The sequence below is a fragment of the Protopterus annectens genome, chromosome 2.part1 (genome assembly GCF_019279795.1).
Source record: "Protopterus annectens isolate FY-2018-M chromosome 2.part1, PAN1.0, whole genome shotgun sequence".
NCBI lineage: Eukaryota > Metazoa > Chordata > Ceratodontiformes > Protopteridae > Protopterus > Protopterus annectens.
In genome coordinates, this window is record NC_056729.1 from 1317451589 (window position 1) to 1317468380 (window position 16792).

Here is a 16792-nt window from a genome sequence, read left to right on the forward strand (position 1 = left end):
AAACACATTTACTTGTCTGCATTGCAGAGTATTGGTTCCCATGTATCAGTCAGATGGGAGCAGATTGTATGAGGAACACGCATATAATATGATTATGTCACTGGACAGGATGCCGATTCCGTACAGTCGAATGCCATGCTGTCGCCTAATGGTCAGCCATACCTGATACTGTAATCATGTAGTCCAATGTAATAGGCATCACAAGGGATCACGCCCACCCAACGTGAGTGACAAATGCAAGCACCAGTGTCGGTGCACGTGCAAGTGAGGGAGCGAGTGGGTGTAAGCGTGTTTGGCTACCAATATGCGAGTATTGCACTGTTAAAGAAATGTGGAGTCTAAACAAGTATAAGGAGATGTAACCAGAGGTCAGCTGTGCTTAACACCCCACAAACCCATGCACAACCACTCCCAACTGCTGCAATGTGCCTTACTCACTCTGTATCCAATAGCCTTGTTCTGGCCTCCAACAAAGAACCATCCTTTGCAAGTGTTGGTAGCAACACCCTGCGCACACAGCTAATCTGAATTACCAGTACACCATGGCATATATACAGACAATAGACAGTACCACACACATACCATACAGCACAGTCATCCAAAAGTATAGCGATGTACTGGCAGATATGTCCAGACCACTGATGCTTGCAGACCTGGCCATCTTGTGTTTAAGTGTGTGAGCATGCCCAGTATGACCGTTACGCATGTTGCTGACTGACAATAGCGTCATACCTTCATGTGTTTGAGCATGCCCAGTATGTTCAACTGGATTACATATGTTACAAGTCCAGGTAGTCAGTACTGTGGTCCCAACCCCTGCGTTGTACACTGACAGATGGCATGTTGTGTCTACAGGGTATCCATCGGTCATCTGGCATTGACTGTTGCTACATTTCTGCACAGCGTGGGGGGACATCCAACTGTATCCACATTCCTACACAGCAAAGGGGGGGTGCACATGACTGTTACATGTGTATATTGGAAGAGTGGCACAGCTGACAGTTGTACACCTTTGCTACTACTGTAGTGGTATGCCAGGTACTCCATTTCAGTGTGTGGACCTACCTCATGTGCTGGCTAGAGGCATACCAGTGTACTTCAGATCCTAGCTTTAATTACCAGCATATTGGTTTCAGACGTCCTAGCCGTCACAACCTACATCCAACTGCCTGGCCTGCTGTAGTCTGTCTGTGTGTGTCTGTGGGGGGTGGGGTCATCCATTTGGCATATCCAGACGCCATTGTACAGCATTTGTCTGTATTGGTCTACACCTGTCCTACTGTTTGAGACTTGTGTGGGCTGTATGGACACACATGATGCTCAGCCCATAACCTGCAGTGGGTTAGGACACCCTGTGTACTACTGGCTACTATTGTGACCCCGGTATGTGCTACAGATGCCATGGTGCCACTTTGGATGTGTACTGTCCGCTGTGCAACATTTGGCCACCAAATTCCCTTGCATGCTCACATCCATACCATAGCTACAAGTAAAAACACATTCTAATACAACTGCCAATTGGTAGGTTGATTGACTTACCTTGAGGGTGTGCCAGACCTGAAGATGGTGCTGGAGGGCTGCCTATGTTGGATGCACACAGTGCACTTTCTATACATGGCTGAGCACAGGTAGTGTCATGTTTGGCATCCTTTTACTGTCTGTGTGAGTCAGAGAGGGTGAAATTCCCTGGGTACCTACTGTGTCAGTGCATATGCCACGCATTGCCTCTTTGCCAAGGGCAGGTCATACTGTGCACACCTCCTTTCACCTACTGGGTCCAGCTTAGGTAGTTCCTCCTCCGAGTCACACTGTGCCTGTACAGGCATTGGCATTGGTGGGGGGCTGTGTGGCCCTGTCCCATGCAGTTCCTGCTGCAACTGTTTCCGCAGGATCATATTGTGTAGCATAGCACATACCATAACAATTTGGGTGCATGTAGTTGGTGAATACTGCAAGGCTCCACCAGATGTGTCCAGACACTGGAACCGTGACCTGATCATCCCAAACACACACTCAATTATATGTCTTGCTTGTTCATGTGCCTCATTATGGTGTAGTTGTTCATGTGTGTGCATTGCTGATGGGTGTCATCAGCCACGGCTCCAGTGGTTACCCAGTATCACCCACTAGGTGACTGTAGGGGATGTCCATATTGGCAAAGGTGTGGTACAGATGCATCAGATGCCATATATCGGACTCGTCGTAGCTTCCAGGGCAGCCAGCACACACATTCAGTATAATGCCCTGGGCATCACATACGACCTAGCAGTTGATGGAGGGGATGCCCCTGCGGTTAATATAGGCCCTACCCCACTCACTGGGTGGTGCTTTGATGCATACGTGCATGCAGGCTATAGCACCTACTACCCCAGGTTAGTCTGCCATTTGGTGAAAGAGACGCATATTGCTGGTCAAAACCTCACATGTGTTGAGGACATGTATGTGCTCACTGGCATGTGGTGACAAGGCATTTAGGAACTGGTGCAATACTCTGGATGTAGATGCCTGTGAAATCCCCATGATATCCCCAGTTGTGCTTTGGGAGGAACCTCTGGCTAGTATACTTAGGCCTACACATACCTCGGTATCCACTGGGATGGGTTTCCCTCGGCCTGTTTGATGTGTCAGGTGTGGCTGGCACAGCTCAACAATCTGCTGTAGGAGCTCTCTGTCCAACCTATAGCGCTCCACTATCTCCAGCTCATGTAGCCCCTGGTAGGTTACCCTGGGTCTGTAAAGTCTTCTCTGTCTCCTCACTGAGGGTTGTTCGGCAGCATTAACACCCTCACCACCCTCAGCCTTCTGTACATGTTGGTCTATGTTGCCTGCTGCAGACCTTCTCATTTGGTTGGATTGTTTCGAGACATGTCCCCACATGTATACACTGGTGGTGTAGAGTGTGGAAAAAACATGTGTGTAGTGTTCTGGGCTGGGCTGGGCATGTAATCTGCTGAATGTGCTAATTATCACCTGTTTGTCCAGCTTATTCACCTTGACTACTCTACTACTGCTGTTGTCCCTCCCAATTTCACTAGGCAGGTATAGACACACCCCTAGCTTAGGCGTGCTAAGGCAGGAGCAATCCCGAGACACAGGGCTCCAATGTACATACAGTATGCCTGACATCCCCCCATGCTTTCACCTATATTCTAGTCCTGCACCCGGCTATTTATACACATACACCCTTGGGATCTGCATCACACCCTGGGGATAAATGGGATTCACTATTTTCAACTTCATTTGCATAGTATTGTCTTCTAAGGCATAGTTATATGACCCATACTGAGTCTCCAAAATAATAACCACTGCTTACTGTCATGCAGATCCACACACAACTGGTTAAAAGTGCCTTACTATCACTGTATTCGATGTCCCTTGTTCTTCCCAGCAACAAAATAATCAGTCTCTACATGACTCGAACCCAGGACCCTGCATACCACAGACAATGTGCTTTAACACTAAGCCAGGGCAGACATACATGCATCCAAGGTGATCACGTACAGATCATCCAGCACAGGCATTCAATAGTATAGGACATGTATTCCATCATGTAGATTTACGTTTGCTAATGTCCACATATATATATATATATATATATATATATATATATATATATATATATATATATATAAAATATATATATATATATATATATACACACACACACACACACACACACACACACACACACACACACACACACATATACATATACACGCACATACATAGATATAGAATATATATCACAACAGTGGACCACATGACACCACAGCAGTAGACAAGAATGAAAAGGAAACCACATGTCCCTCCTGCATTATGTAGTGGTGTTACTATCACGGCAAGTGTGTTTCATTGCGTCACACGGGTCAGACTGTATTAAGGGTAAGAGTAGGGCTGCTGACATTTACTTACCAGACCTATTGGCGAATGTATGTGTATTTCTTGCCAACCCAGTCTCTTGGACGATTGTGACATTTGTGGACACTATATAGGAAAACAACAAAACATGCTGAATACATCCTGGAGCTAGCCACTCACATATACAAAAACATAGGATATGACTGCCAAACACACACACCTGTCATGCTTTGGAATAGAACACCTACCTGCCTATTCTATCAAACTACAGCATTATGCAGTTACAGAATGCACTACCAAGATTACTGGATCACAGGACTCCCAGAGGCATACTTCTAGGTGGGTGACATCATCAACAATGGAACAGTTCCCGATAGGGATTGTATGGAGAGAGAGCAGCCTAAAAGCATTATTCTGTCCACAGGCAGTGGAAACACACACACACAATTGGCATGGCTGGGATTCGAACATTGACCTAACTACATTATCACACTACAGCATTACGCAGTTACAGAACACGCTACTGAGATTACTGGATCACAGCACTCACAGAGGCATACTTCTAGGTGGGTGACATCATCAGCAATGGAAAATACGCTGATAGGGCTTGTATGGAGAGTGAGCAGTCTAAAAGCATTACTCTGCCCCCAAACAGATGGAAACACACACAAACAATTGGCATGGCTGGGATTAGAGCATAGACCTCACTATCTTATCACACTACAGCATTACACAATTACAGAAGGCACTACTAAGATTACTGGATCACAGCACTCACAGAGGCATACTTCTAGGTTAGTGACATCATCAGCAATGGAAAAGACAGCGATAGGGATTGTATGACGAGTGAGCAGTTTAAAAGCATTACTCTTTCCCCAGGCAGCTGGAAACACACACACACACACACACACACACACACACACACACACACACACACACACACACACACACACACACACACACAATTGGCATGGCTGGGATTAGAATGTAGACCTAACTACTTTATCACACTACAGCATTACGCAGTTACAGAACGCACTACCGAGATTATTGGATGACAGCACTCCCAGAGGCATACTTCTAGGTGGATGACATAATCAACAATGGAACCGACGCCGATAAGGATTGTATGGAGTGTGAGCAGTCTAAAAGCATATTACTGTCCCAAGGCAGAGACAAACACACGTCAGTGGTGTGAGCAGGACAACTGTCTATCGACGGATCACTATTACAACACTACATAGATACGAGACATGCCACAGACACTACACCTTTCAAGACAGTCAATGTGACTTTCTAGGAATGTGGACATCGACATCGATGCTGGCAGTTACGATGTACATACCTGTGAACCAGTGTGTTCAATGTAGGAATCCATTCTGAAGTGGGGTATGGCCATCTGTTGCCTGGATGACCACTATCACTATACAGGATTAAAATGGTCATGCCCATACACATAGAGGCACATAACCAACACAAGGTGTCACTGGGCATGCTCACACACTTAGTAGCACACGTCTGTTTGGAATGCACTATGTGTCCATCTACACAACGGAGTATTGGGCATACTCGCACACTTAGTAATGAAGGGCTGTTTTGTATGCACTCTGATTCTAAACATGGAAGGGCACAGTGTGTCAATAGTCGTCATTGTTAGCATAAACGCTGCACTACATATATCTGACACCGGTCTTCTACACAACATCTGCTGCTGTCCATCACCTTAGATGTACCAATCTAAACCTGGCACACTAATACCACTGGTGGTGATGTCCTGCCAGGAGTGGCTACTTCGCCCATATAGTGCTATTCATAGACGAATGTCCTGAGACCAGGTAAACACCCTGACACCTAGAGGACAACTGCATTGTATGTGTATGCTAAAAAGTGCTAGATGTGTAGCATTCGTAATCACAGCTGCCAATCTAGATCCAACAATGGGGAATACTGACATCTGTGCAGTGAGGAACACCTGGCTTAAGGCTCAGTTGTGCCCAATAGCACTACCACCGTATACCTCAGATACAGACATGTGGGCCATAACACCGTTACGGACTGCTCCAGGTGGTAGTGTCCCCACATACATGAAGGCCACTTGCATGTACTGACCAGTACACTTTCAAAAGCCATCACAGATGTGTCAGGTGCAGATCACAGTGTCAAAAGCCACATTCTAGGATGTAGCCCTCAGACATCACCATGTCCTTGGACCAGCAACACACATCCATACATGTGGCAGAACATACATTAGTACAACACCATGTTACTCATGACCAGTGGACTGTACCTAGCTCTACAGCAACTGTGCAGACTACCCATCTACTGACACGGTTCCATCATGTGTTATGCAATGCAATGATACCACTGTTCATAATCAGGTCAGCTGTACACATAACAGGTGCCCTGGGTCATATACAGCTGTAACAGATAACTGTTGCTGTACACCAGTAAACACACTCATGTTTAGATATGACATACATGTACCTGCCGTGGATATGTACATGTCCAACACACATACAACATATATGTACATAGCATAGCTGTTGCTGTCCTTCATGCAGACAAGTGGCTACAGCAATTACACACATGCACATGGAAGGTAGGTCCATGGCTGTTTATTGCTAACAGTACATAAGGTGTGATAGCAATGTTGACTGAGTTAACATTCCCTCTGTACTGGTTACCCATGACAACTATCATATCATACAACAGTCTATGTGTCATGTATGTCATCACACATGCCCACCAATTGCAACGCCTACAAACATGGCTAAATGACAGGAATGTAGGACCTACACACATGTACATGTAGTGTTGTGCATTCAGCTACCATGCGTGCGCAGTAGCTGATGTTTGCCATTGATCTGTGTCTTACTACAACATGCAGTTGCAATGCAGCCCCATCATTGACACCTGTATATGGTGAAATACTGACAGTATGGTAAGATGTACATCAGGTATGGATGGATGTGTGTACAAAAAGTGGTGGGCCAACTTTGCAGATGGATGTTTGCTGAAAACAGCTCACAGGTGTGTCACAAGCCGTCCTACCATAACATGTGCAAACACCAAGCAATGTTTCTGTTAATTGAAGGTGAAGACATACAACCTAAACAATGGTCAGAGTGTCACTGACTGTGAATCACTTGACACCTGTAACACTTAAGACCACCCATGTGCATATAGCAGCACAATTGCCAAAGGTAGTGTCGGTACACATTGTAATGCGGGCAATACTGCTGCATGTCTGTCATACGTATCATAAGATAACAGGTGTTTGATTCACAGTACTGCCATGTGTGTTTGATTGTGTGTCCATATATGCCACGTATGGTGGGGAATACATCCCAATTGTTACACACCCCTGCACACTGTTGTAGAGATCTGTGCACACTGCAGTGTAGAAAGCAAGACATAGGCAGGGGTGGTGTGTGCATCACACACGTTAGCTATCTGTATGTGCATGACATATATGCATTTAATTGTGGACTCCATAGTGTGTGTGTGTATGTATGTGTGGCTGTCTGGTCCATGGAGTGAGGATGTATGCTACCATAGTGATCAGGTAGGACCCCTAACCCCTCCAGGTGATGCAATCTACTACCCTGTTGATGCCGTCAATTTTAGGCATTACTGACTACCTGTACATGTTCATTCTCTGTGTCGCGTCATGTGGGTGCACAGTGCTATAATGGTGATTACCACATAGGCAGGGGTCCTGACCTCAACACTATCAAGTGTGTGTGTGTTACAGTGTCATTGACCCCGTGAGTGTGGGCATGTTACCGTGTCTGAATACATGTGTGCAAATACCTGTGTGTGTGTGTGTGTGTGTGTGTGTGTGTGTGTGTGTGTGTGTGTGTGTGTGTGTGTGTGTAGTTGTGTGTTTCCATCCTGTAATGTGAATGTGTATTACTGCTACACAGTGAGGCTGCATGCTATCAACTGGCCTCTACCCTTGACATCAGCTAGACCGCTATATAAACTCCCCGCACCATGTAACTGTACCTGTGATGTCACCCGGTATGGATGTCATGTCTCTAGCCACTGTAGCTTAGTACACAGCTCACATGCTTCTGGATCAGTAGACATGTAGACATCTTTGGAATGTCAAAAACACAAAAGCTCAGAAATGAAATACCAAAAATACACACCAATCAGCCAGTACTTCACCAATTCCTTTATTGTTCCAACGATCTGGTACCTCGTCAGTTCGCCTTCAAGGATCACATTTTACTCCATCATGGCAATACATTTATATACCATTTGATTAGAAACAATCAATCAATTAATTAATTAAAGTTTCAATTTAATAAAGGAATAGACAATTATGTCAAAGTGACCATTAAAAAAAAAAAAAAAAAAAAACTTTTCAGAATTCATTAATTGAATGTAATTCAAATGTATGTGCATATAAATATCAAATAAATCAATAATAAATATCAAAAAATATGTTAAATAAATATATAATATCAAATAAATAAATATTATAATATATACATATATGAAATATTATATTATATAAACATATTAATGTCACATAATGATGCTATGTTCAAAGTAATGAATAAAATTTTAGATATCTAATTTTAAATACCTAATTCTTGATTTAAACCATTAGGTTTTAAGGTGTTAAATTTCAATATCATTCTGGTTTCTAATTCTAACAATTTATTACTATATTGTCTCCCCTTTGAGTGAAAGGTTTCCCCAATACACTAAATCTTAAACTATCAGGGCGACCTCCATGTTTTTCAATAAAATGTTTGGCAACTGGACTAAATTGATTCAAGTTCCTTATGTCTTTTAAATGCTCCAATATTCTTGTTCTTACCATCCTCTTAGTTTGTCCTATATACCAAATGTCTGTACAGGAGCAGCCCAATATATACACAACACTGGTAGATTTACAATTAAAATAATGTCTGGAAGTATGGTTTATCTTATTGATTAGCTTCACATTAATCACTTTATCACACACACTACAAGAACCACAAACAAAGGTGCCCACTTTATCAGAAATAGGTCTCACCATGTTCAATAAATTATTATTTAACATTTCTTTTAGATTTTTTCCTCTCTTATAAGAAAAAGTCACAGAATGTGGAAATAATTGACCTATGGATTCATCATCACTTATGAGATACCAACATTTTTTGACCAGTGAAACAAGCTTATTAGAGAACGTTGTAAATTTAGTTACAAAAAATATTTTATCTATATCTTCTCTCATTTCATTCATTCTCACTGGATATTTAACACTAGTCCCTGAACTTGGTTCTATGGAACTTTTTCCAATTATGGTATCCCAACATCTTAATAAGTGATTTTTATTGTATCCTCTATCCAATAGTTTCAAAAATTTAATTCATTTTCTATTTCAACTTCTATACTAGTATGGTCATGAATTCTTTTGAACTCCCCATGTAGCAATGCTTTTAATAAATGTGTGGGATGCATGCTAGTTGCATGCAAAAACATGTTCACAGATGTATGTTTTCTAAAAGGTCTAAATTCTATTTTATCTCCTCTTTCAAATAAAGTTACATCAAGAAAATTAATTTCATTTCTATTAACCTCATACGAAAAAGAAAGATTATGTTCGTTATTGTTCAACATCTCAAAAAACTCAAAAAAATCAAACATGTCCCCCTTACAGATCAAAATTGAATCATCAATAAAACGTTTGTACAAAACCACATTATTTTTGAAAAAATTAGTAGGATAAATAAACTTTTTTTCAAATGAATCCATATAAATCACAGCATAAGATGGTGCATAAGCTGCACACATTGCAGTGCCTTTCACTTGTAAAAAATATTCTTTATTGAACAGAAAGTAGCTATGGGTCAAACACAATTCCAATAAACTAGTCAAAAAACTGGTTCTCGGTCCCTCACCTAACATGTTGAGTATCGACTCAAGTCCCCATTTAGTGTCAATGTTAGTATATAGAGACTTTACGTCAATCGTGACCCAATAATAATCATAATTCCAAGAAATTTTGGATATCTCACTGATAAGATCTTGGGAATGTCAGCCTTTCTAACAGTGAGGTTGACGCTATGTATAGCATGCTGGTATTGCCATATATTCCTGTGAGTAGTCCTCATTTACACATGGGAAACTGCAAACACTGGTACTTAATGGCACATGCAATTAGACCTTTAGGAGGGAAGCAGGGCATCATTACCAACATGCTGTTACTATTGTTACCAAGACACATACTGTGAACATAAAACAATGCATTCTAAACCTGTACTACATGGTATGTCTGCTGCATGTCAACAGTACACAGCAATTGTAATATACACTTATCTCCATTTTCTGTTCACCCTGTGCATTAGACCATATGAGCATGTCCCTGCACCGATGGTGTGGATTACAGGGATGCAGCACAGGCATCATCATATCACAGGGTAAAAATGTTTGCCAGGGGCCTAGGCTGCACCAGTGGATGACATCATGTGTGTGGGTTAGGGCCTGTGATCTAATTGGCCATGTGTGGTTGTTATGCATGTGACTCTTGTGGTGCCCTACAGATGTTTCTGGTGTGTGCGTGTATGTGTACACACAGTTCTGCCATGTGTCCGGCCTACACAGGGGTATTATTGACAGCTACAGACTGTACAGACCAGAATTTACAGCTCAAGGTGTCTGGCCATGGCCACGTGACCTGTGCCTGCCAGTGGTTGCACGGGCACTACCAGGCAGAGGTACAGATTGGGTACTGTCCGATGACACATGTCCACTGGAACCGTGTCCCCGTTGGAACCATCCAGGGCCATGTACACGTCACCTGCTGTGTCCTGGTGTGGACAGCACAGCACCAGCTGCACTGCTGCTGCTACCGGCACTGTGGGAGTGGGCATGTGAGGTAGCTCATTCACGTAGACCTGCACCAGGTGGTGTAGCTGGCTTATGTCCATGTGCCCTACACCTCACTCCTACCAGATGTTCCAGCATGCTCACGGATTGTCATGCCATGGTCAAGAATTGTCATGCCACGTTCAAGGATTCCAACCATGTCACCCAATCGTCTGTCCAAAAGTTCAGCAATCTGCTATTGAGCATTTGCCAATGCCTGGATATTGTCATTTAAAGAATGGATAGCAGCCGTCTGAAGCCTCTGCCCTTCTCTGTTCTGCCGTTCAGCACATGCCTGTGCCACCATTACAGTCTGAAACACGCATCTGGTGACACCAGCTACTGCGATCTGTTCTGTAGGGGCATGTCGGTAAAGTTCCTCCTATGAGCAGCACTGGCCACATGCCTGTGTGGCACATCTGCAGTCATTTGACTGACACCATGGTGTGAATACACACCTTCCATAGCCAACACACATTCCTGTTCCAAGCTACCACATGCTAACTGTCCTTCCTCTATGGCCACTAGTGATGTGGTATGTGGTGGCATGAAAAGTGCATGTGGGAAGAGGGGGATTTAGGTGGAATGGCAACCAATGGCACAGATTTAGCCCCTGACAACCATGTCTGTGCCTCAAGCATATGTTCATCATCACTGCTAGAGTCTGTGGGGACACTAACATCAGGTGGACCGCAGGATGGTAACGCACCTACATCACCTGTGAAGGCAAGCAAAGACTCTACATTACAATAGAGACACACACACACACACACACACACACACACACACACACACACACACACACACACACACACACACACACACACACACAGACATACACACAGACACACACACACCATGCATGTGATTTGACAGAAGGCATGCAACATGCATGTGATACAGCAGACGGCATGCAGCCCAGACATTAATAGTGGTAGTTATCATACATCCCCGGGTTGCACACAATAGCAAGCATGTGTCATAGTAGAAGCTATGCATTTCACACAATCATGGTAGTAAGCATGCATCCCTGTGTTACACCATGTGGACCAGCGCAGGTTAACAGTAGACATGGCTGATGTGAGGCATATGACCTTGACATTAACATGTAGTATGACATGTAATCTGCTGACGTGTGCATTGACATGCATACATGTTTGACACAATGGTGTCCTGACACATGTACAGCAGTGTATTGGTGTCACATTGCAGTGTTGTCTGTACGCCGTACAGATAGAATGCACTTTTAGCAGATGCGTGACCATTGAAAAGTATAATGAGGTGTCTATATTGCTATACAGTGCGAAGTATAGACACAGTGCCATTGCATGGAATCATGAGGCATCTCTATTGCTATACAGTGTGGATTACACACACAGCACATAGCCATGACTGTGTGTATACACAACTGTGGATTGTGACCCCATGTCGCTGAGGTGTATACACACTAAACCATGATGTGTCATGTGTGACAGGTCACCAAAGGACATATGGATGACACCCCTGCACAACTGATAACATTTCTTAGCTGCCTAGCAACCATGTCCACACATGGCAGACTTGTTAATACACCATGTCCAACATGACATTTGTGTACCACACACACGAGGTGCACAGCTGACAGTGATGTCCAACAGCAGCAAGGGAAATGTACTGTATCTGTGGCCTGATGTGGTATCTGTGTATGTATGTGGATGCTGTACAGGTGACTACTGTCATGCTGTGACACAGTCATTGTGTTCAACACATCTTATGTGGTCGAATTAAGTGACACCTCCACAAGCTGTGCACAGGCTTGTAGGATGTCCAGTGTTCCACATCTGCTATATAACCATTCAACAAAGGCTATAGTTGGACCATACGTAGCCAATGTACAACAGAGTGTACACACAAACACATCACATCTACTGTGCATTGTTGCATGTCTCTGGCCATCCTCCATGGTCATGTGTGAACATGTGTTGGCCAAATGGTTGTGATGGCCATCTATCTCGTATGTCTGTGTTGTCCCATATGACATACACTCATAGATGTCAGATACTCCACTGCCCACAGGGTTATGCAGACAAAGGGTTGTATGTTTGGTATATGGGGTATGTTTTATGGGATAGTGAGACAATGTTGCAGCCGTACCACTACATGTCATGGACATGTCAGATGGTACATCACAATGTGTGCACTCATTGCAGGGACATATTCCACAATGGTGAATCCTGTGGGCTGCCCATACTCCAGCTCACTGTGTAGTACTGTTTGCGTATCCCACATGTGTTATTCTGCTGTATAGTACATATTCCTACATTGAACAACACCTCCACTGTTGTATGCTAAGCTGTCCATACATCTAGCAATGTCAGTTTCTGTGGATTCATGTGGGTGTTTCATTTAGTTTGTATGTATTGCACATGGGTAGCCAGTGTGATTGATTAAAGATGCAACCTGTATATCATGACCAGACCATACATTATGTGTACATGTGTTAACTGGCCACATGACAAATAGATCTGTGCAGTAACATGCCTGATACTTATAACTGTCTCACCTGCAATGGCCTGCTGTCTCTGTGGAATGCCAGAGGTACCTATATAGGGGTGACACAGCAGTATGATCATTATCCATGACTGTATGACAGCTACAGGGTGCAATGTACATGTTAACACATTCCCCAGTACAATAGGATATACTATGGAGTATGCACATGTGTGCATACACAGGGTAGCATACTATAGTATGCGGCATGTGTGTAAACATACCTTGCATATAGGTTCATAGGTTCATAGGTTCATACTAGGCTATCTGCCCTGGGGCATTTATAAGCCTAGCCTGATTGTGTTTGGCTTACACCACCCTATGATTTGAGTATACTCTGCCCTTTTTAAAGTTTAGTTTACTGTGCCTCTGTCTAATAGTGACACGGAAGTAATCCCCGGGACAAACCTACAATCCCCCATCCACTCATCAAGATTCTTCTTGAAGAGAGTCAGTGAGGTGCTCTGCCTAACATGAATTGGAATTCTATTCCATAGCTTTATACAACAATATAATAATAAGGGTGTAAAAGGAAAAACAATGATAATAAATCAAGAGGAATGCAGTAAGGGAATTAAGGTTATAGGTAATCATTTGAAAATAATATGGCATTATTAGATTAGAGGCAAGAAGGAGAAATTGTGTAAGTGCAGGGGCCTCAGATCTGAGGAGAAACTAGTGCAGAAGAAAAAAAAAGAGAAGCATGTATGTACAAGGGGCCTCAGATCAGAGGAAGAGATGGTACAGAAGAAGAAAGTAGTAGAGGAGGGATGTAGTGATCTAGAGGGAGGGTGATGTTACATTACATATTGTATGGTGACACATGCAACTAAATGGGATATAATAGTTATATGTGCAGTAGTGACTTACCAGGCAACTCCAGGCTCGGTGGTTGGGAGACACCCACCTCCATGATGGCCACTAGGGTTTGTGGATGCTGTTCTGATGGTGTCCCCAGGTTGGCCAGTAGCTCCTCGGTACGTGTGAGTGGGGGCTGGGTTGGTGACCCACTACCTGTTGCACCTTGCTCCCTGGTGATTGCATTTGTATGCTGTTTTGCATGTCTGATCAGGTCCGTGCAGTGTCTGCGCACCTGCGGTTATGGCCACCCACATCATTAACCCTCCTGCGAAGTTCCTGCCACAGGTCATCACACTGCTGGGCATGCTGTGGCACATGGCTGAACAATACCTCATAGTTATCTTGGAGGTAAGGGATGAGGGCCTCATCCTCCAAGCGGTTATAAGCTCAGAGTCTTGATCGAGGCATATCTGGAAGACATAATGATGGAGACAGGTCACAGTATCTCAGTGATGCACAGAGATACAGCTGCACATACATGAGTATTACATTTAGTACATATGAACAGTTGTCTTTGCAAATCTTCATGAGACTGACACCACTGACATGTTTGTGTCACACACATGTGACACCCAATGGGGATTAGATATTATCACCATATATGTGTGTCACCTGATTACATTGCTCATACTACATGTGAATGCTGTCTTGATGTGGGCATGTCTGTTTGCCTGTACTGGTGTTCTTACCTATCAGCACATGCCTGGATGTGTCCACATTAATGCTGTTGACCTTGATGCTGTGTATATGTCACATATTAACACATACACTGCCTTAATGGACATGACCTGTGACAATGCAGACATGTGTATGGAAGCCTTTACATGCATGTGTTTTGCCATATACATCTACCCGGCACTGTACAGTAGTTCAACATCCTGCCACGTATCACCTGTGTTGCACATGTGATACACATGGGACAATGGCTAGCCAGATGGTATTTGCAGGGATGGTTATCAACTATAGCATGTACCGCCAAGGTCATGTAGCAGTGTGTATGCCATGTATGAGCATAGGATGTAAGGTTTTCTAGCTGTATCCAACAGCCATGTTCCCGCCGCCAGGTGAATCAGTGCCACATAACTAATCCAGACTGTTAATGATACATCTACCATGCGGTCATCACACCATGTCTGACAGAGATGAAATGTGCAGCTTTGCTGAACAGGGTTGCATAGTATGGCAGGAGTATGTAATGTGTATGGCACAAGGATCTGTCCAGCATGTGGTGATCCTTGTACTAGGAAGGTGGCTGTCCATGACGTATGTATTTCAGATCAGGATATGTATGTGTAGCATGTCCAACATCACAGTGTTGGACATGTCTTTATGCAGGGTAGGCAGCATGCTGCATAGTGGAGATGGGGATTGTGAAGTCTGGTGTTGCCCATCCAAGCATGGGCAATACCCCTTAAAGCTGATATGTGATCTGATGTTGGTCACTTGAGTGATGAGTATGGCTGTACAATGATCTCCATGCTCATGGATGGCACCCTGTCATGACTAGGGTTGCCTCTTATGACTACCTAATTGGCTTGGTGACATCACTAGCTCAGGGAGGTAAACTGCACAGCACCATCCCTTACACACAGTATCCATTATGTTGACCGCTGCCTAGGTGGTAGTTCATGGGTACAGGGTTATTAACCTATTGGTGACAATGCAATATGCAGCTGTCAGACTGTGCACATATGTCACGCACCTCACCCACAAAGCCCATTCTGTATGTTGTTCACAACACTAAGTCAGCGATTGCTCCTAGGTCATAGCCATTCACATACTTACATATGCAGATGCCTCCCATTTGTCTGTGTGGTATGGGCTACAATGAGGGGGAGTACAAAAATTAACCCTTTTTTACTGTAGCTGCCACTGGTGCACATATCACTCAGACACCTTTTGTAGTGTGGGTTCTGTCAACAGGCCACTGGCAGAACACTCCTGTGACATACAAAGGTACATCTAGTATACTTGAGTGTAGGTGGAACACAGTACAGGTGATGATGTCCTATGACCTGTCACAGGTATGATATGCAGTGTGAAATCATCTGTACTGCCATCTACATCTGTACTGCTAACTACATATATGTTGATTAAGGTTCATGGACTTTCAGACCAGACTCAGCAGGGTAGTAGTGCAGTGCCTCCCATTATGAGTGGTGCCTCCACTTTGTGGGTTGTGATAACAGTTGGTGTGCACCATTCAGTGTTTTCACAGACTGACATGAAGCTATGTTTTACATGATGTGTATGTGTAGAGCAAACTGTTTTGCCATATGTGTATGATACAACCAGGGATGTGGACAGGTCACATGCAGCCTGAGTTCACCTTGTATCATCATAGTTATGGTTACAGGGGCTCTGTAGTGTTTATGGATATGTGATTGTGTACCTGTTGGGGGGGGCAGTGAGTTTATGTTATCCAACACCCTATCTGTATTACTTATTCATGCTCAGCACTTGCTCAGAACATGTAAGCACTTCATGAGCTACTAATCAGTATAGCACTCAATCCTGCTCATTTCCTACAGGTAAACACTGTACTTATATAATGTCCAAATGCGAAAAGCAACAAGAGGCAACCACCAAACTTGCAATAATCCAGTCTCGTAGTATAAAAAATATAAAAAAGTCTTTATTTAATGTGCACTAGGTAAGCGCTTTCACTGCCAGCTTC